The sequence below is a fragment of the Microcaecilia unicolor genome, chromosome 2 (genome assembly GCF_901765095.1).
Source record: "Microcaecilia unicolor chromosome 2, aMicUni1.1, whole genome shotgun sequence".
In the NCBI taxonomy this organism is placed as follows: domain Eukaryota; kingdom Metazoa; phylum Chordata; class Amphibia; order Gymnophiona; family Siphonopidae; genus Microcaecilia; species Microcaecilia unicolor.
In genome coordinates this window covers 608,829,690-608,852,613 of record NC_044032.1, presented here as the reverse complement: position 1 = coordinate 608,852,613, position 22,924 = coordinate 608,829,690, and the positions used below count along the sequence as shown (strand labels likewise).

General features: G+C 43.4%; 1 protein-coding gene across 2 annotated transcripts in view; it reads left to right on the top strand.

Moving 5' to 3' along the window:
- Positions 1-22,924, top strand: part of GUCY1B1 (guanylate cyclase 1 soluble subunit beta 1) — a 181,870-nt gene that overhangs the window by 6,247 nt on the left and 152,699 nt on the right. The window lies entirely within an intron of this gene.

Genomic DNA, 22,924 nt, shown 5'->3' with positions numbered 1-22,924 from the left:
GATTTTTTTTCATGATAAATAATCTCTGTAAGCTCTTACAGCTCCAGTATACCCAGTGCAAAATAAGACAGCCAATGTAAATTCTCAAATTGGACATAATTACAAACACTAAAATGAAAATAAAATGATTTTTTTCTACCTTTGTTGTCTGGTGACTGTTTTTCTTTCCATATTGGTCCCAGTCTGTGATTCTGCTTTCTTTTCTTTTCGCTTAACTCTTCTGTGCCATTTGTCATTTTTGTCTCCTTTTTCTTTGCTTTCTTCAATATTTTTCAGGCTCTCTCTCTGTCCAGATTTAATTCATTCTTACTATCCATTCTTCAATTTCCTTCATCTACCTGTGGCTTTTCATCTTTTCCTCACCCTTGTTCTCCCCATGCCCCTTCCTCTTATTCTCCAGTCTTTCTCTATTCCCCTTTTCCATCCAGCAGCTCTGCTTTCTCTCCCCATCCTTCCAGTGTCTCCCCTATTTCTTTCTGCATTCTTCCATCCAGCGTCTTCCCTCTTTCTCTCCCCATCCTTCCGTTTTCCCTCTCTCTCTCCCCATCCTTCCATCTGTTTTCCCCCTCTCTCTCCCCATCCTTCCATCTGTTTTTCCCCCTCTCTCTCCCCAATCCTTCCATCTGTGTTTTCCCTCTCTCTCCCCAATCCTTCCATCTGTGTTTTCCCTCTCTCCCCATCCTTCCATCTGTTTTCCCCTCTCTCTCCCCATCCTTCCCTCTGTTGGTTTCCCTCTCTCTCCAATCCTTCCCTCTGTTGGTTTCCCTCTCTCCCCAATCCTTCCCTCTGTTGGTTTCCCTCTTTCTCTCTCTCCCCAATCCTTCCCTCTGTTGGATTCCCTCTCCCTGCCAAGTTTGGCGCGAAGACGCGACGCACGCGGCACCAGCCCCTATTTCCGGCCGCTGCTGCTTCTCCTGTTGTTGAGCAGCAGCGGCCGCTACACAAAGAAAAAGAAGATTAAAAAAAAATTGAAACCTGGCTGAAACGCGGCACCCCGGCACTGTAGACAGCCATTAGGCATTGGCTGTTGCCCCGCAACCGCTCCTCCTCTTGCCTCTACGTCACTGCCCCTGGAGGAAGACCCCGGAGGAGCGCAGTGACGTTGAGGCAAGAGGAGGAGCGGTTGCGTGGCAACAGCCAATGCCTAATGGCTGTCTACAGTGCCGGGGTGCCGCGTTTCAGCCAGGTTTGAAGTTTTTAAAAAATCTTTTTCTTTGTGTAGCGGCCGCTGCTGCTCAACAGGAGAAGCAGCGGCCGGAAATGGGGGCTGGCACTGCGTGCGGGACATGGACTCACGGGGCAGGGGGAGCAAAAAAAAAAAGGTGCCGGTACGCCGTACCGTTGCGTACCGGCACAAAAAAAGCACTGCAAATAAGTATCTGTATATAATATGTAAGCCACATTGAACCTGCTATGAGTGGGAAAGCGTGGGGTACAAATGTAACAAAAAAATGAATGTTTACATACCAGTTATGTGCTGCAGAAACACCCTTTTTAGAAAATTGAACATCTAAAATATCAATGGAGCAAAACAGGAACATGAATGTCTCTGTGGCAGCCCATGAATGTTTAAAGTCATGAAATGGCAGCATAAACATTTGGGTGCTGGAACATAAATGCTTATGTGAGCCATTTTAGAAACATAAAGATTCATTTGTCCCATAGCTATCACAGAGCTCAGTATCCCTTGACAGTTTTGCTTTCAGGGTGTACATCTAACACTGGGGGATTAAGGGGGCAAAGTTCCCTAATCCATCAAGTGGAACTCTGCTCAATAGGAGCACTTTGCTGATGCCTACACATCCTGGCTAGCTGGTCTAAATCCCAACGTCCATCATTTGGATATAAATGCTCATTCCCCTTGTAAAATGGGAAATAAGCATACAGTATATATATATCTTGGGCTTGCCCTAGTTCCACCCCCAGCACACTCAGACCACACCCCATTGCCATAGGAACATTCTTCAGCTTTAGATGCTTATGTCCCAGCTTTGTACCTGTTACACTTGTGGTGGTAAATATTGAGCTCTCCAAACCCCCTCAAAACCTACTGTACCTACATGTAGGTGCCCCCCTTCACCCATAAGGGCTATGGTAGTGGTGCACATTTGTGGGGAGTGGGTTTTGGGGGGGGGGGGCTGGGGGGCTCAGCACTGTAGGTAAGGGAGCTATGCAGCTGGGAGCAATTTGTGAAGTCCACTGCAGTACCCCCTAGGGTGCCCGGTTGGTGTCCTGGCATGTGAGGGGGGACCAGTGCACTACGAATGCTGGATCCTCCCACAACCAAATAGCTTGGATTTGGTCGTTTTTGAGATGGGTGTCCTCGGTTTCTATTATCGCCGAAAACCGGGGACGACCATCTGAAAAACGACCTAAGGGCGACCATCTCTAAGTCGACCTAAATTTCATGATTTGGGCATTCCCGACCGTATTATCGAAACGAAAGATGGACGCCCATCTTGTTTCGATAATACGGGTTGCCCCACCCCTTTACGGGGCCGTCCTGCGAGGACGCTGTCATAACAACTTGGGTGCTTCATTCGATTATGCCCCTCCACATGTCTATTTGTTAAAAACTAATGCAGATAACTCTTTTCAGAATCAAATGTTATTAACATTCCCAAGTTCTAACAAAGTCAGATTTCAGCGAAATTTGACATCCTCTTTCCCATATCAGGCAGTGATACAATGGAATTCTCTTCCACTTTCAATTCATCTACTAACAAATTAAGACTATTTAGAATGGCTGTGAAAACCTTTCTATTTAACAAATGTTTGTTGTGTAGAGAATATTAATAGATTATGGTGCTCATTTTTGAAACAGATAAACATCTCAAAAGGGCCAGAAAGACGTGTTTCTGCCAAAAATCACGATTTTCGAAAAGGCAAAATTTGAATGTTTTGCACCGAGGTCATCCCGATAGCAAGGGGGTTTGTTGTGGGTGTGTTTTGGGTGGGACTAGGGTGGCCCCATAATTAGGACATCTTTCAGCGATAATGGAACAGGAAGAGATGTTCAAGTCTAAAATGAAGTACATTTTTATCTAGACCTGTTTCAATCATATCCAAGTTAAAAAAAAATGATGCTCTGAATGACTAGCTGACCATTGGATGGATTAAGGCTTGACCCCTTAATTCCCCAGTGGATGCTGACCCCTCCCACCCCTCTGAGAACTGAAACTGAAAGGGGATACCAGGCACTATGACAGCATCAAGTACTATTCGCATACCCAACAGAGCAGCAAGTGGCTCCCAGGAGTAGCCTAGTGGTCGATGCACTAGACTGTGACCAAGAGGATCCAGGTCCAAATCCCACTTTACCTTTGTGGTGGAAGTTGTGAGCCCTCCAAAACCAGCAATTTACCTCCTGTACCTAAATATAGGAGATAACTACAGGGTGAAAGATTATTACAGTTTTTATTGTATTCCTGGAGGGCTCAGAATACAAAATAAAGGAGTTATGATAGGAAATGTACCTGTGCGGCAGGCCATTACTGTCAAAATGATGCCAGATAAACATTCTAGTGCCTAGTTTTTTGGTGTTTTTAAGTTGGACGTGTCACTTTTTAGATGTCTTTTTTGCAAATACATCCATCTCAGGGCCATTTTCGAAATGGGAACCCAGACTTTTTTCTTATTCAAAAATGGCTTTAAGATGAATGGTGTTTTTGGATGTAATGAGCTAAAAGTCCCATTCTTACTTTAAGGTTTTTTTTTTTTAAATGTTCCTCCACATTTACTCGTAACTGTTAAACAGAGCTGTTTCTATCTATCTATCTATCTATCTATCTATCTATATGTCTATTTCTATATTTCTCTCTCTCTCTCTCTCTCTCTCTCTCTCTCTATATATATATATATATATAATTGTTTATGTTTATTTTATTTAATAGAGTTAAAATATGATGATTACGGTTCTATGCTATGCTATGTAATTCCAGGATTGTCCTAGTCTTTTCTGTAAGCCACTTAGAACTGAGTAGGTTATTACAGTTTGTAGGAATTTGATATAATATCAGTGGGTGAAGAGTGAGAGAGTGAGCTTTGGTTGTTATTTTTTAAAAGCATCAAAGATGTCTATTTGCCTTTATAAAATAGGCATCACGAACCAGCCTCAGTAGCATACAAATTCTTGTGCACAAATTTACACCTGCTCCTTAGATAGTGTAAATATATGCATGTACTCTGTGCATTTCCTTGCAGCATATCTTTGTAAAATATGTGTGAACATTGCACCTCCACCCCTATTCTAACCAAGCTATGCTCCTGGGAATGCCTTTGAGTGACGTACCTAAGTTAATGTTATCTTAGCATGAGTATTCAGTCACACAATTATTTATAGCCATTTTCCTCATGTAAAACATGCTTTACACATAGAAAAAAAATGAATGAAATGCCAGTTTTGGTTTCACCATTTTTAGAAATAGCCTTTCTGGGTTTTTATCACCCCCACAGACCCCACCTAGACTCCCCTAGACTCCTCACCATATCTGCGATGCTGACGCCTCCCCCCCCCTTCCCTAGGGACAGGAATGATCCCCAATCACTACTGTCTACACTGGTAGGTCAGTACCATTTTCTTGTATGGGCCATATTTCAAAATGGTGCTGGCTTTAGGTAAGCCGTAGCCATTTTGAAATAGCACCAATGGGGCTGGAGTGGCTATGGATCGGTCCAGCCTCTGAAGGGGACCCTGGCATTGCAAAAAACATAAGAGAGCTTGAGGAGGTTATAAGGGGAGATAGTACGTGGGGAAGGGAGTCAGAGAAAAAATTTTAACGCTTGACTAAACCTCCTCTAGACCAAATATCCACCATAAAATGAAAAAAAAAATCTGTATACTACCCTCATATTTCACAAGAAAGCTTACAAAACAAAAATATGTAGGTATACTGCTGTCCAATCATGAAACAGCAAATAGGCCAGATTTCAGTTTGGGTACAAAAGTAGGGCAAGATAAGTGTAAAAACCCTGTAACTCGATTTGTTTGCCCAACTTTGAAATGGGCCATTTTTGGCGCATGGACTGTATTATCTGCCATTTCTGGTACAAAAATATATTCCATAGCAAAAAAAAAAAAAAACCCCAACAAAAGTTCAAAAAATAGCTATGCAAAAGGGCTGTGGAACTTCTTCTGAGAAGTACTTAGGGGTCCTTTTACTAAGCTGCGGTAAAGGGGCCCTGTGCTAGCACCAGGAGCCAGTTTTGCCATGCACTGAGACCCTTTTTACCGAAGCGGGTAAAAAGTCTCAGAAAAGAAATGGCCATGCTATAAGATTGCTCTTACCGTGTGGCCAGGGGGAGCACTTACTGCCACTTATTGAGGTAGTAAGGCTCCCAAGCTAACCTGGTGGTAACCAGGTAGCGTGTGGCGCTGCCCGATTACTCCCAGGTAACAGCCTGTGGAAATAGTTTTTGAATATTTCTGCTAGCACCGGAAATGCTGCATGCTAGGGGTGGAACTACTGCTAGCGCCCGCGTTGGGCTGGTGGTAGCGCCAGACTGATGCATGGTAAGCCTGCGGTGAGCTTACTGCCACTATAGTAAAAAGGCCCCTAATTTGTGAGGCCTGTCTCCAAACAGTCAAAAGATCAAAAGTTCCTTTTGACATTCTTGTTAAGTAATCTGAGGAGGTTCTCGCTCCTGATGAAAGATTCATAAACTGTCATACATTGCTTGCTGTCATACATTCTGATAAAAATCAATTTGTTCTCAGTTTAGTTTAGGGGTCTTTTTACTAAGCTGCTGTAAATGCTAGTACACGCTTACCTCAGCTTAAAAGGTCTTACCGCGGGGCCCACTGAGGCATCCTGTGGTAAGTTCCTCATCTGCCGTGCTAAAATATATTTTTATTTATTTTGAGGAGGGGGTATGTCTGGGGGTGGAGATTGAGTGTTTCTGCGCTACTCAGTTAGGGAATCTACATTACCATGTGCTGATTAGCACAGAATTAGCGCGGTGGGTGGCGGTAAATACTAATTTGTGTTAATGGCCACGTGCAAATGGCAACGTTAGCGCATGACAATTAATTCTGAAAATAGAAAATCAGCCATTTTGTTTCTGTGGTAAAAATGGCCTTAGTGCTTAGGAAAACCTGTGTAAGGGCACACTATGGCCACTTTTCATCGCAGCTTAGTAAAATGACATCTTATTAACTGCTTTTTTTTTAAAAAACAGAAATAATTAATATTATACAAGAACTAAAAATAGCAAAGGTTCATTCATGGCATACAAAGCTTGCTTGCATTTGTTTAAACGGAGAAACAGAGAAAAATGTAGGCAGATAAAGGCCATATGGCGTATCCAGTCTGCTCATCCATGCCATCTACACTCCCTATCACTCCCTTACAGAGGATGTGAATATAGAGGCCAGGGCCAGTCCAACCTTTAGGCAGGAGTAGGCAGCTGCCTTGCATAATATCTTCTGGAGGACATCAGAGCAAAGAAGTAGGTTCTGACAACCACACAAACTGAAAGAAACAGCAGTCAATTGTGGGTAGTTCTCAAATGTCCCATTAATATAGATTATTCTGGGAGGGGTAGTTTGCGATGATTATGAAGGTTGGAGGAGCCTAGGGGCCTAAAATTTAATTGTATGTGTGTGTGTGCATAAGGCTGGTGGTTTGATTAGGACATCTAATAGCTGTGCACCAGCCCTGATAGAGGCATACAGTCAACAACAGAGTTGCTGATGTAAGATGTTATAGGGTATGACTGGACTTTGCATGTTTTAGGTTGAGATGGCCTAGGAAAGTGTCCAGAGATTTTTGTAAATCATTCAAATGTGCAGTACAGGAAACCACCACAAATTGGCTGGTCTGACTTGAAGAATACATAATAAAGCAGCTAAACCAGACAGCTCCAGTAATCAAGAGCAGATGGGGAATATATCAGTGGGAAGATGTTGGATCCATCCATTTTAAGCTCCTTTGACAAGGCAGTTTAAAATCCAGGGCAGCCGAGTTCATGTTTGAATCCTTTAAACTTCTGCATTTAAAGACTTGGTTTACAAATTTTTCCTCATAGAGAATATTAAATAGGCCCTAAATAGTAACAGATTATTATTATTATTATTACTGGTATTACCATTTCTGAAGCACTACCAGGTATACACAGTCCTTTATACACATAGTACACAGTCTCTGCTTCCTGTGTATAAACCTTATTGTCATTTGACAAGGGGAAAGCCACTGCTTATCCCTGGGATCGGTGCATGGGATTCTGCCAGGTACTGGTGGCCTGAATTGGCCACTGTTGGAAGCAGGATACTGGGCACGATGGACCATCGGTCTGCCCCAGTATGGCTATTCTTAAGTTGTCATTTAATTTATTTAATAAAACTTGATATACTGCCGTGCCCTTAACAAATAGGCATAACACGGTTCTCAAAATAGAAAATCTAGAACAATATATACTTAAAATTCAAACATTAAAAACCCAAGCTTAAAAAAAACTTTTAAAAAAGAGGTGAGATTACAGTGGAAGAAAAGGTCTGAGTAAATAGGTAGGTCTTCAGTACTCATTTGAAAGTCTGGAGAGAAGGTTGGCTATGGATGTTAGAGGGTAGATTGTTCCAGAGTTTGGGGCTGAGATAACTGAAAGCAGTGTCATGGGTAGTTGTTAAATGGAGTTGTGTTGGGGAGGGGAGAGTAAGAAGATTTTGGTCAGCTGAACGAAGAAAATGCAATGGTGTGTAGGGAATAAGAAAATTGAAAAGATTGCCAGGCACTTGTGACCTGGATTGGCCACTGTTGGAAACAGGATGCTGGGCTTGATGGACCTTCGGTCTGTCCCAGTATGGCAATACTTATATACTTATTTACTTAAGAGGGCACAGAGAATAGCTTTGTCTTAAATACAAGAGTAAGGATTTTGAATTGAATATGTGCAGATCAGTGGCATAGCCAGACAGCCAATTTTGGGTGGGCCTGAGCCCAAATTGGATGGGCACAATGTTTTTTCTGCCCCTGTCCTACTCCCACATGTCACCCCCACATTTCACCCTCTCATCCACCCCCATGTTCAACCTCTCTTTCTTTCTTCCTCCCTCTCTCCTTCTGTCCACATCACTCTCACTGTCTCCCTTCCTTGTGCCCTTGGTCCAACATCTCTCTCGTTCTTCCTTCTTCTTCCCCATACAGCATCTCTCCCTCTCTCCAACTTCTATATCCAACATTTCTCTCTCTCTCTCTCTCCCTGTCTCTTCTGCATCTCTCCCTCCCTCCCTCCCTCCCACTCCACATCCAGCATTTCTTCCTTTCTCTTCCCATGCATCTCTCCCTCCCCCTCCATCCTCATGTCCATTTCTCCCTCTCTCACCTCAGCATCTCTTCCTCGCTCTCCACCCCATGCAGCAGCTCTTCCTCCCACCCCACCTCCAACAGTTGTCTCCCCCAATGTAGCATCTCTCCCTCCCATCCCATGTCCAACTTTCTCCCTCGTTCCTTACCCCCCTGTGCAGCAACTCTCCCTCCCACCCCACCTCTCTCTCCCTCCCATCCCAAATTATTTTTCTTACCCTACACCCCATGCATCTCTTCCTCCCTCACCTCAAAAAGTTAATCCTCTCTCTTCCCTCCCCATGTGCAGCACCTCTTTCATCCCCTCCCCTCCATGCAGTTCTTTTTGTGATCCTTTGTCTGAATCTCCCCTCTCCTTTTACAAACATCACATCAGCTTGTCCTCTTGTGCCTACCTCGAAGAACTTCTGCCTGAAATGCTTCTCCACTGCTGGATCAGACACACAGAGAAGCACAACTGAAAAGGCGACTGATATCCTACAGCCCAGCATCAACTGGCGGACGGGGAAGCAAAACCAAATGCAAGACAAAAAAAAAAGTGTGTTTTAAGTAAGACTTTAAAGGGAGAGAAGGACAATTCGGAAGAAAACGCTTGAGGGAGATCATTCCAGAGCTGCAAACACATATCAATACCCAGTAACTGAAAATTCATAGCCCCGAAACAGTGCACAAGGATATTTCACCTTTGAAAACCACAAACTGGGTCTGACTGCTCCTGTCTCGTGTCCTTCACAAAGCAGCTATGATGATATTTACACATCAAGCAAATCCATGATTTCTCGCAGTTCGCAGGACTCACCTCTGCAGGATCCTTTTGAAGTTCCCAATCAACCAGAGAAGTGCTTTTCCAGGAAACTCACACTCGAGAGGCAGCAGATAGAAGACTTACAGCTGCGATTCACACAGGCTGCTCCGCTCCCCCTTGCTGCGTCCATCCGGCCCTCTCTAATGCACTTCCTGTTTTCATAGGACCAGATGGACGCTGTAGGGGGGAGCGGAGCAGCCTCTGTGAATCGTAGCGTTGCCGGCAACGGGCGAAAAAAGGAATGCTGCAGGGACTGAGGCAGCAGTGGGGAGAACAATTTCAGGCAGGCAACACTCCCGGACCAGACCCAAAAGCAGCGATGTTGTTGGTTTGCGGCTAGTTAGGGCGGGCGGGTGGGCGGGCCTGGAGCAAAAGTGGCTGGGCTTGGGCCCGTCCAGGCCCATCCATGGCTACGCCCCTGGTGCAGATAATGGAAGCCAGTATTCAGCTACAAGAAGTGGAGTGAGTGAGGTGGTCGAACCTAAGTGCATTATAAAGAGGTTTGATAGCTGTAGATTGGAATAATTGTAAATGTTTAAGGGAGTGCAAAGTAAGACCAGCTAAAGAGAGTTGCAGTAGTCCAAATGAGAAATGACTAATGCAAAAATCAGAGGTCGCAGAGAAGAAACTGGAACAAACGGATAAACTGCACAAATTCAACGAAGAGCAAAGAATGATGACTGAAGAACTGCATCGATTTGTGGTTTGAATATGAGCTCAGAATCAAAATTAACACCTTAAATTTTCACAGTATTCTTAAAGGGTAAAGAAAAATCACCTAGTGTAGGAGGAGAGATGTGTAAATCACGGCAATACGGGAAGAGGATAGACTTACATTTTACTTCATTAAAGAAAAGAAGATTGGCCTTAAGCCAAAGAGATACCTGAGCCAGACAAGAGTTAAGATGGGTGATGGAAGCTGGGCTGGAAATTCTGCAAATGACCTGGATGCTGTTTGCATAGCAAAAAGGTGTGCACCTGTTATCTTGAATAAGTCAGAGTAAAGGTGGAAGAAAGATGTTAAAAAGAGCCGAGGAAAGAGGCCCCTGACAAAAGAGGGAGTGAAGTTGTCGAAGTATGGTTGAAAGAAAGCTAATAAGTACGGTTAGAAAGGTAACTAGTGAACCATGTGAGAACTGTCCCTGAAATCCCAGTTGAAGCGAAACATTGAATCAGTAGTGTGTGGTCAACCAAATCAAAAGTGGATGACAGTTCCAATGAGACAATAATAACAGAAAAACGGTGATAGTGAGATGTGTGAACGAAATCATGTAGTTCTACTAACAAGGTTTCTGTGCTGTGATGATGATGAAAACCAGGCTGAAATGGGTGTAAGATATTGCTATTTTCAATATGCCGCAGTAATTGGGCGTGAACTAATTTTTCTATTGCATTAGCCAGGAATGGAAGGTTAGAGATCAGTCGAAAACTAGTAGGTGACAGCAAGCCTGAATAGGTTTTTTTTCAAAAGAGGGCGTACCAAAGCATGTTTCCAAATAGAAGGAACAGAGCCTGTGGTCAATGATGTTCAGATAAGAGGCAGACTCAAGGGAGCTATTTCCAGAGAATGACGTTTCATCAATGAAGCTGGCCATGGGTCTAAGGCTGAAGATGTTGGGTGAAGAGAAGCAAATACTTTACAGAGAGATGTAATTGTAGGTAAAATAAAAGAGGACCAAAATGAAGAGGGGAATGCAGGTAGAGAGGAGAAAGAATTTGAAGAAGGTAAGGAAGGAATAGAAATTAAGGAATCTGTGGTAGTCCTAGGAGATGAAGTGGAAGAAGAGGTGTCAAAACTTGCTGGAAGGGAACTTATCTTACTACTCCATGCCACAGCCAGAGTATCTAAAGGAAGAATCGTAGGGTCATAATCAAGATGTACTGTCATTGCTGGTGCAATTGAATTCAAATTTTTAAAAAGTGTATGAGGTCGGTTGAGATTATGAGTAATTTGTTTTCCAAAGAAGACAGCTTTAGCTTTCCATAGTGCGCGATGGTACTCCTTGTACTGAGAGAGAAACAGTGCGTGGTCTGCATTCATGTGGGATTTACGCCATTTTTTGGCCGCCTGGAGATGAGAATGGAGAAACCGTAATGCAGATGTGTACCAAGGAGTACTTTGCGTAGGACAGTCAGGAGTATCTGTGAGCGGAGCATGCTCATCAAGAATTGATAACAAGGTCTGATTAAGTTGAGTGGTATGTTGATCTAGAGGTGAAGAAGATGTTGGTAAGGGGGTTTTGATAATCTGCTGTGAAATCCTAGAAATATTATTATCATTCAAAAGTTGAAATGGTTGAGAAGAAAAAGGAACTGAGGGCTCCGGTAGTTCACATTGCAAGGAGAAAGTCAGAAGAACATGGTCTGACCAAGGAACGGGAGTGTAATGAAGGGAGCTAGCACAAATACATAAACCAAAAGATCAAGGATATTACCTGCTTTGTGAGTTGAGATTGTCACTTGCTGCGTTAAGCCCAAAATTGACGGCAGAGCAAGGAAAGCATTCAAATTCTCAGACGCAGGAAGATTGAAATCATTGACCTGAAGAAAAGGATCAAAAGCTGTTGAACACTCAGAAAGGAATGCTGACAATTCATTGAGTGAGGTTGACGAGAGAGGTGGAGGGCGATAGAGCACTGCCATATATGCTGAGGATGACTGGAAGGTAATACGTAGAGTAAGTACTTCAATTATAGCAAAATGTTTAGTAGGGCAGAGTGAAACCTTCAGTGATTCACAAACAAAACAAGCAACCCCGTCTCCACGATGGGTGGGACGTGGGATATCATAAGCATGATAATTGGGGGGTCAGGCTTCCAGGAGAGCAGCTGAGTCTCTGGGATGCAACCATGTTTCCGTTAGAAAAAGAAGGTCCAAAGAGTGACTTAAGATGAGGAGAGCAATTAGAGGGGATTTATAATGGAGTGAAGGTACATTAAGAAGGTCCAACTTCAGAGGGTGAAGAGGAGGTGGAGTTCTATCTGTCAAACCAGGTCTAGTACTAGAAAGCGGTATCAAAGTCCTAAAAAGTGGATGAGTTCAGAATGTGAGTGCAGAAGGAGAGGAATAAAAGAGGTAAGAGAAGGAGGGGCTGTGGGAACTGATGTGGCGGGGCATAATCGAAAGGGACGTCCAAGTTTTGTTGAGGATGTCCTTGCAAAACGTTCCGATGGAGGGGTGGGGAAACCTGTATTATCTAAACAAGATGGACGTCCATCTTTCGTTTCGATAATATGGTCAGGGACGTCGACAGCTTGAAATTTTGGTCGTCCTTAGAGATGGTCGTCCCTAGACTTGGTCGTTTCTGATTTTCGACGATAATGGAAACCAAGGACGTCCATCTCAGAAATGACCAAATGCAAGCCCTTTGGTCGTAGGAGGAGCCAGCATTTGTAGTGCACTGGTCCCCCTGACATGCCAGGACACCAACTGGGCACCCTTGGGGGCACTGCAGTGGACTTCAGAAATTGCTCCCAGGAACATAGCTCCCTTACCTTGTCTGCTGAGCCCCCAAACCCCCCTAAAACCCACAACCCACAACTGTACACCACTACCATAGCCCTTACAGGTGAAGGGGGGCACCTAGATGTGGGTACAGTGGGTTTCTGGTGGGTTTTGGAAGGCTCGCTGTTTCCTCCACAAACGTAACAGGTAGGGGGGATGGGCCTGGGTCCACCTGTCTGAAGTGCACTGCACCCACTAAAACTGCTCCAGGGACCTGCATACTGCTGTGATGGACCTGAGTATGACATCTCAGGCTGGCATAGAAGCTGGCAAAAAATATTTTTAAAGATATTTTTGAGGGTGGGAGGGGGTTATTAACCACTGGGGGAGTAAGAGGAGGTCATCCCCGATTCTCTCCAGTGGTCATCTGGTCATTTCAGGCACCTTTTTGTGCCTTGGTTGTAAGAAAAACACAACCAGGTAAAGTCGTCCAAGTGCTCGTCAGGGACGCCCTTTTTTTTCCATTATGGGTCGAGGACGTCCATGTGTTAGGCACACCCAAGTCTCGCCTTCACTACGCCTCTGATATGCCCCCTTGAACTTTGGCTGTCCCTGCGACGGAAAGCAGTTGAGGACGTCCAAAATCAGCTTTTGATTATACCGATTTGGACGACTCTGGGAGAAGAACGTCTGTCTTCCGATTTGTGTCGAAAGATGGGCGTCCTTCTCTTTCGAAAATGAGCCTGATAGTGACCTGAAGATACACAAATGGATTATTCTGTTTTGAACATGTTTCAGGGGCAAGTGGTTTTATAAGTCAAAATAAAAACAAATATTTTGTTTCATCAGTTCATTGCAGTCCATTGGTTTTCTTATATTTTTTGCTTGTGATGACTGTGCCAAAATTGAAAACTCTTATCTCTATCTTGCTGATAATAAAAGGAACACTGTCCACCCTAAAAAGTTGTTTTGTCGTTGTGCATGAGGAATTGTGATATTGAATAAATAAATGTATATTTGTGTCTGTAGTCTTGCATCCTACGTTTACTGTATATAATCCTTTCAAGAAATCCAGTTAATCATTTAACATTAGTGGAACATAGCCACAGAGGCATGGTATGGTCGCGTTTTTAATAATGGTAATACTAGGGCCCATCTAAGGAACAGGTTATTTTGAGTTAGTCTTCACTGGACCAAATTTGCTTTACTTGTGCCATCACTATCCAGCAGGATAGGCAGTGTCTTAAAAAGTGGAGGATAAAGGATTTTTTTTTTACACATTTATATCACACATTATCCCAAGCAAAGTCGGGTTAAATGTGGCTTACATTTGAAAATACAAATACCTGTTTTGTAAAAGGTACATTTTTTTTCAATTTTTATTTTGCAAAGTACAGGAGAAGATGCATTTCTGTTTCTTTTTTACCAGTATTGCACTGTTTATAGAGTCTGGCTTCCTTGGGCAAAGAGGAGGGGGGTCTCTATTTCAATTTTTGTTATTGTTTTTTTTTCTTTTTTGGCTCCCTATTCTGTATTAGATTGTTATCGTGGAATGTTGTCACAATTTGAGTTTGTGCCAGGTGCTTATGACCTGGGTTGGCCATTGTTGGAAACAGGATAATGGGCTAGAGGACCATTGGTCTGACCCAGTATGGCTACTCTAATGTTAACAAGGTGTCTAGCAGTGGAATAAATGTGTGTGCTAGGTAGTTAAGAAGACAGGTTGCCTGCTCTGGACAGTCCAGGGACCTCTTCTGCATCCTACCTCCTGCCTCTGATGTAACTACTGTTTCCTTGTAGGCAGGACGCAACAGAGACAGCCTGTATTAATCAGTGCCTGCAACAGCCCTTGAGCAACAACACAGACACTGCTGTCTAGCTGACCCCAACCGGCGCCTATTTTATAAAAGTCTGCGCCCCCTGAGATCAAAACCTGGCTACGCCTCTGAGTCTTGACCCTCTTGGTAGGATGGGTGTTGGTTGGCTAGATGGTGTGCTCGGGCAATGTGGCAGAATGAATTTCGCTCAGCTGAATATTTCTTATCTCAGCCGTCCGTTAAAATTAAAAACTTTGCCGGTACACCGCTGGCTCTTTTGTGGCACACTGTTTGAGATACCCTGATGTACAGAATACTATCCAGCTTATTTTCGAAGGAGATCGCCTGCCATCTTCTGACACAAATCGGGAGATGGCCGGCAATCTCCTAAAGCCGGCCAAATCAGTATAATCGAAAGCCGATTTTGGCCGGTGCCAACTGCTTTCCGTCGTGGAGCTGGCCAAACCTCAAGGGGGTGTTTCGGTAGGGTAGCGAAGGCGGGACGGGGCGGGACGGGGGCGTGCTTCGAGATGGCCGGCTTCGTCCGATAATGGAAAAAAGAAGGGCGTCCCTGATGAGCACTTGGCCGACTTTACTTAGTCCATTTTTTCTTATGACCAAGCCTCAAAAAGGTACCCGAACTGACCAGATGACCACCGGAGGGAATTAGGGATCACCTCCCTTGACTCCCCCAGTGGTCATTAACCCCCTCCCACGCTCAAAGAAACAACTTTAAAAACTTTTTTTGCCAGCCTCAAATGTCATACTCAGGTCCATCGCAGCAGTATACAGGTCACTGGAGCAGTTTTAGTGGGTGCAGTGGTCTTCAGGCAGGCGGACCCAGGCCCATCCCTCCCCTACCTGTTACACTTGTGGTGGAAAATGGGAGCCCTCCAAAACCCACCCGCAACCCACTGTACCCATATGTAGGTGCCCCCCTTCACCTCTTAGGGCTATGGTAGTGGTGTATAGTTGCGGGGAGTGGGTTTTGGGGGGGATTTGGGGGGCTCAGCACCCAAGGTAAGGGAGCTATTCAGATGGGAGCAATTTGTGAAGTCCACTGCAGTGCCCCCTAGGGTGCCCGGTTGGTGTCCTGGCATGTGAGGGGGACCAGTGGACTACAAATGCTGGCTCCTCCCATGACCAAATGCCTTGGATTTGGCCGAGTTTGAGATGGCCGGCCTCGGTTTCCATTATTGGCAAAAACCGAGGCCATCTCAAACCCGGCCATCTCTGACATTTGGCTGGCCCCAACCGTATTATCGAAACGAAAGATGGCCGGCCATCTCGTTCGAAAATACGGTCGCCCCACCCCTTTGCTGCGCCGTCCTGGGAGATGGGCGCCCTTAGAGATGGGCGTCCCCGGTCGAAAATGCCCCTCTATATTACGCAGGTATCTGCCGCATAAGTGCTCACCAGTGACGTTGCCAGATAGCCAGTTTTGGGTGTGCTTGAGCCCACGTTTCCCTTTGCCTAGTTTCCCTGCAGTCCTGCATCTTCCCCTGTCTCTCACATTTCCACCCTGCCCCTTGTTTACCTTAATATGTATCTTTGTTATTGGGGGTCACTGGCAGCAGCAGTGTCTCACTCGTGCTGCCAGTGGTCAACTCTGGAGCCTTTCCTCTGACGCATTCTGCTCATATGGAAACAGGAAGTTGCTTCAGAGGGGATGGGACACAGCAGTGGGAAGGTTCCAGTGTTAGCTGCAGGCAGCTTGAGTGAATTACTGTTACTGCCAGTGATTCCTATAAATCAATGGTTTTATTTTTATTTTATTTGTTACATTTGTATCCGACATTTTCCCACCTATTTGCAGGCTCAATGTGGCTTACATAGTACCGTAAAGGCGTTCTCCAATTCCGGTATGAACAAATACAGTAATGTTGTGGTAGAATAAGGTTCGTGTTTACAGACACATTTCTACTTAACAGATCAGTCATGCAAATATGGACTTAATTCAGTGGTTCCCAAACCTGGTTCCGGAGGCACCCCAGCCCGCCAGGCCCCCAGGACACCCACGATGAACATTCATGAGAGAGATTTGCATGCAGTGGAGACAGTGCATGCATATCTCTCTCATGAACAATGACTGTGGACATCCTGAAACCCCTACCGGCCGTGGCGCCTCCAGGGCCAGGCCTGGGAACCACCAACTTAATCATGTATATTCGTTCCCAAACCTGGTCCTGGAGGCATCCCATCCAGCTAGGTTTTCAGAATATCCACAATGAATATTCATGAAAGAGATTTGCATGCACTGCCTCCACTGCATGAAGATCTCTTTCATGAATATTCATTGTGGGTATCCTGAAAACCTGACTGGATGGGGTGCCTCCAGGACCAAGTTTGGGAATCACTGCTCTAAATGTAAATGTAGATGGTGGTGGATAGAGAAGGAAGATGTTGGACTACAGGGGCCCCCAGTAGCTGTGGGAACCCAATTTGCCACACCCCTTATACCAGTCCTGACAAGGTTGCATTGCTCCTGGGTGGGCCTGAGTGGAAAGTGAGTGGGTCCCTGCCCACCTAGGCCCACTCATGGCTATGCCACTGGTACTTGAACTTAAGCATTTATACGCATATATACCATTCAGGATTTTATAGGCCTCTATCATATCTCTCCTTTGTAAGAAAAGGAAACTAGGTCATTGGCTTGCTAAAACGTTACCTTTGGAAAACAATTTCGATTTTTGGTTGACATAACATGTGATTTTTTTTTGCCACATCTGCTTCTGAGATCTTTATTCACATCTGACAGTTCTTATAGCAGCATTTCCATTAAATTCTGCAGAAATGTATTTTAAGTACTCAGATTTTGTTAAGAAAGATAACAAGTGGTATAAGCTGCAAATCAGCAGGATGGATATGTGAAAAAGGATTTGTTTTTGTCTCTGACATTAATCCAAAAGAGGAGAATTTTTATATAAGTAAAATTATGTGGTTGCTGTGTTAGCCCTCTAGCCCTCTCTAAGTGCCCAAGTAGGATGGATCACAGATTTAACTGTAGAAGATGCATTTTCATACTGTGGAACACTTCATCAATGTGATTTTGTGGTAAAAAATGTACAGTCATGGGGACAATTTTATTAAAATTTTATTTTTATATAAAACTCCATTATATTGCTTACAAAAGTGCGCTCATAACATTATCTCATACATAAAAGTATCTGCAGTGATGAGAAAACTCATGTTTGAGGAAGACGTTTGAGTGGACTGCAAGTACTCATTGAGCACACTCAAAGGATATATATATATATATATATATATATATATATATATATATCCATGTGTACGTCAGCCACATACATTTATACCAATCCCCAAGCTAGTACAAATATACATGCAGTGGCATACCTAGGTTGGCCTCCACCAGGGGCAGGTTGCAGCTATCCCCCCCCCCCCAGCACATCATGTCCCCCCCGGCGCATCACCCCCTCCTGGCACATCACCCCCCCTCAGCGCATCACCTACCTCCCCCTCTGAAGCTCATTATCCTCACCACTTGGGGGTGCATGGAGCAATCACGCAGCTGTCGGCTCCACCGGTCCCCTGCCCTGGAACAGGAAGTAACGTCAGAGGGGGCAGGGAACCGGCGGAGGCGACAACCACGTGACTTGTCCATGCACCCCTTTGCTACCTGTACCCAGGGTAGACCACCCCCACAGCCCCTCCTTTGGTACGCTACTGTATACATGGCCTCCAAAGGAGCAGCAAACCGACAAAAATGCTGGCTGAGTAAAACCTAGCCTTTATTTTAGCAATAACCCAGGTGTGGCAGCATGGCTGGCAGACAGACTGAGAGCCCAAGGAGGTTGGATGAACAGGAGATGAAGTGAAAATATCTAGTCTATTATGTGAGCTGAAGCCAGTAGGCGGAGCTTCTAAGCAGTAGGTGGAGCTTGATGCCATTTTAGTTCACCCAAAACAATAGCAAATGCTATTGAAAACAATAGTCAAAGATTATTAGAAATAAGGGACTGCTTATATGTGGTGCATCTGTAAAACATCTAAACCTATTCCATTTGGATAGGCAGTGCCTTAAAAACAGGAGAACAAAAGTTTTTTTTTCTTTTTTTAACTTATTTGACAGCTTTTTAATTGATTTGAAAGCTTCCCATATCTAGATATAAATATCATAAAATAAAAATTGAATATCACTAAAACAGCTTTAAAATTATTGTAGTTGGTAGCAAAATGAGTTATAAACTCTATATTTTGTGCCCATTTTTCTACACTGTTCTATACAATACAGATGGCCAAATTTCAGTGAGGATATCCTGTTTCCTGATGGATTCATCTGAACTGTTGTTGTAATCTGCCTTGGGAAGCTTGGTGTTATAAAGATGATGGAATATATTGAAATTAAATGGAAGTAAAATTAAACTCTCCTTTCTTTGGGGCACATGGAATCAATATCTTCATCTGTTTTGTAGAACTTTACATTTTAGACAGATGGATTATTCTGTTTTTAGGCATGTTTCATTGACAAGTTGTTTTATAAGTCAAAATAAAAATAAATATTTTGTTTCATGCAGATCTCTTTTGTTTAAACATATCTAAATAGGCTATAAGCCCCTAATGCAGTCCATTGATTTTCTTATATTTTATTCTTGTGATGACTTATGCTGTTCCAAAACTGAAAACTCTTGTCTCTTCTATCTGGTCGATATTAAGAGGAGCTTGCCATGAAATGCCTAGCCACCTGCCTGGGGCTACCCTGTGGCCACTTAAAGGATCTATCCCCAGCACAGCTTAGGTCCGCTTGCACCTGCCGCTTGTGCTCTATACTTGTATTCTCCTCCCACCGACTGGGTTCCAACCGCCTCTGGGTGAGTCTCCCATTCTCAAATTATCCCCAGTGATTTCTAGGTTACTGGGGGCCACACTCCCAGTGGTCTCAAGATTCCGAGAAAGCATTCACAGACCTGACACACCAGTATTCTCAGTCAGTCCAGTCAAGCAGAGGCAATAAACTAAAAATGTGTATTGCCATAAAAAATATTGAACAGTGAGCCATAAAAACAGATGTAACAAAAACAGCACCTAATAACAGGTAACTGAATATGGATCAATTATAAAACTACCTAACATTTGTTCAGTACCTGAATAGTGCTTGGGAAGTACAGGAAATGTATCTGCTCACAGGTTACAAAATATAGCTGCTCACAGGGTCTCAGCAAAGTGGTCTTTCTCTCTCTACTTCCAAACTGAGACTAGAGAAAAATCCAGTATTTTCTAGATGAATTTGAGCTCCTGAGCCAATCAGAGCCCAGAATAACAAGTTTTAAAAACAGCTGGCCACATCAATGCAGGTTACCCCTTGACTGTATTAACTGAAGAGGACTGTATTAACAGTCTCGGTAACAGCTTTAAATGTAAACATGCACCACCTGCTGGCCAAACTAGAGAAATACATTTTAAGAAATAATACAGTTTACAGGCTTAAAACCAACTGTTTTGTCACAGAGCTTATTGTGAACACTATCCACCCTAAAAGGTTGTTCTCTAGCTGTACATGAGGAATTGTGATATTGAATAAATAAGTGTATGTTTATGTCCCTAGTCATGCATCCAAAGGTTATGTAACCTTTTTAAGATAGCCAGTTAATCATTTAACTTATTAGTGGAACATAACCACAGAGTCATAGTATGGTTGCATTTTCAATGACACCCCAAAATAATAGCCCTGACAAAATAGCCCCGACAAAACAGCCCTTGACAAATCAGCCCCAAACAAAATAGCCCTTGACAAAATGGCCCCTCCCACAAAATAACCCTTGACAAAATAGTCCCCTAGAAAAAAATAACACATCACAAAAAAGGATGATAAACTACAAGTGAAATCTTCACTGGTAAAGGCTCCTACCAGCATTGCGTTGTATAAAGCATATATAAATAAATAAAATTCTTTAGCTACCAACTGGTATTCCTGATCTGTTCTGCTGTTTAAAGAAAATATTCATCAACATGCTAATTGAAAAAAACCCAATATTGTCATCATTTTCATAGTCTTACCAACCTTATCCTGTTTGGCAAGGTAAGATTATTAGGAAAAAACATGAAGTGCCATATTCTGAGCAGCCTGATCGGGCCCTTTTATCGGGGGCTAATTTGTCAAGGGCTATATTGTGTACATGCTGTTTTGACAGTGGCTGTTGTGTCAGGGACTTTTATGTCGGAGCTTTCTTGTTTGGAGCTTTTTTGTGTGTGGGGGGGCATTTTGTCAGGGCTATTTTGACCAGGTACCATTTTCAATATGGTAATACTAGCTAAGGAACATGTTATTTTGAGTTAGTCTTCACTGGACTAAGCTTGCTTTCCTTGTGCCATCACCATCCAGCTGGATAGGTAGTGTCTTAAAAGGTGGAGGATAAAGGATTTTATTTGTTGTTGTTTTTACATTTTGCCTCACTTTATCCCAAGCAAACTTGGGTTCAATGTGGCTTACATTTGAAAATACAATGAGATAGAATAATAGAATTCAGTTATATTATGGGAGCAAGTACATGGATATATCTGAAATATTTAACAAAGATGAGATTACCATATATATCCAGCTGGGCATTTAAAAGTCTGTCCTTTAATGATGCAGCATGTTCAGAAATCATAGCCATAAGCATAGACAATTATTCAAATTATCACATGCATACACCAGAACTGGTATCCATACACACATTTCAAAAGTAAACAACAACTTGTATAGAGTACATCCAAAATTTAATTTTTATTTTCTCATTTCCATCTTCCAAAATTCCATACAGCAGATGTACAGATCAGCAGGACCCAAAGCAGTCCAAAACAAGTAAAGAAAAAACAAAAATAAAACAGAAAACCAAACAACCATACAACCAAACAACACAGTTTATACCTAAGTGTTCAACCACCCTTAGGATTCACGTTTAGGTATAAAAAGCAAAACTATGTGCATGTAAGGACTGGATCAACAAATTAAAACAAAGTTTACAGCAAGTGCCCTTAATATGTAATACTTGGTATCAATAATGAAACAGTGATGGGATATTCACATAGTATGAAGCCTGAGCCAACAGATTTATTTTCCATTAAACATAATTAACTTTGTGTGAATTTGGCAGCTAATAGTGTGCTGAACTGGACAATGGTGGCACGTTTAGACTGCCTCTGTACAGAACTTCTGCATGAAGAAAGCCCCTACCTCATTATTCAATACATATCTGTGAAATAGAAATAAAAAGGAAGGAAGTGCATTTTTATATATACCGCTTCATTCCACAGAACAAAAAAAGAGGAAGTTCCCACATGCTATTTCTTTTCATGCAGGCACAGGAAAAAAATGTTAAATGCTTCCAGTTTCAACCTAATTAATGCTTTTTTTTAAAATTGTACTTATAAATAGTAAGCCTGATTGTTAGTACCTGATTCTCATAACATGATGTCTGGTTTGGTGGCCCTTTACTAGGTGAAAACATCTCTGCACGAATACAGGGAGTCCCTATAGCTAGCCCCTCCAAATGACACAATGATTTAAAATGTAGAACTGTTGATCACCCCACCCCTCACCTATCCACACCCATCCTGTTAGAATATCAATGATACGCTTTGATGTCCCCGTGCATACCTCCTACCCACCCCATCCTCCCACCCTGTCAGACTGTCATAGTAATGCTTGAATGTTTTCACTTATATACACTGTCAGCTAGCACATTTGCTTATTTCCGATCTGACGAAGAAGGGCAACCTTCGAAAGCTAATCAAGAAATGTATTAAGTTATGTCCAATAAAAAAGGTATCATCTTATTTTCTTTTCCATGTTTTATTTTATTTGATTTCTATTGATACTCTAACTGATGAAACCAGCACTTCCTCTGCGTACATCCCTATGCTGCACAAGTCACCATGTTTGAAAATATAAGTGAGTTTAAATAAAATGCTACCAACCATAAAAATGATAACGAGGATGCAGCAGTACATTTTTGAGCTGAAAATTGTCTTCTGCCCAGTAGTTAAAAGTATATATCTCAGTTTCAGAGCACACACACTTGCAGTAAAGCAAAAAGGGACAGGGCATGGAAAGCAATAGGCTGGAAGGTGTGCTCAGATTTCTTCTTACTGGTTAGACCACTTGGTTTACTTCTCTAAGGCTTCTCTCTCATTTAAGCAGTGGTCAAGATCAGTGGACTGGTACAGACGCTCTGATGAGTAAGAAATAGAGCTCAAAGAGCGTGAGAGTGAGAAAGCTTTCAAATGGGTGTGACCAGTGGCGTAGCTAGGTGGGGCCACGGGGGCCTGGGCCCCCCCCAATTTCTTCTGAGCCCCTGGTTTTCTGGCGGGTGTCCTGAACCCCCACCAGCTGAAGCCTTCATCCAGCGGCGGTCTCCGGCACCGCCGCATTGCCTGCTTTGCTTTCGCTTCCCCTCACGTCTGGCACGCTCCTTTTTAGTAAAACTGAGCATGCTCGATTTCACTAAAAGGAGCGTGCAGGACATGAGGGGAAGCCAGAGCAGGGCAGGTAACGCGGCTGGACGAAGGCTTCAGCTGGCGGGGGATGGGGACCCCTGCCAGCCAAGGTATTTGCAGCG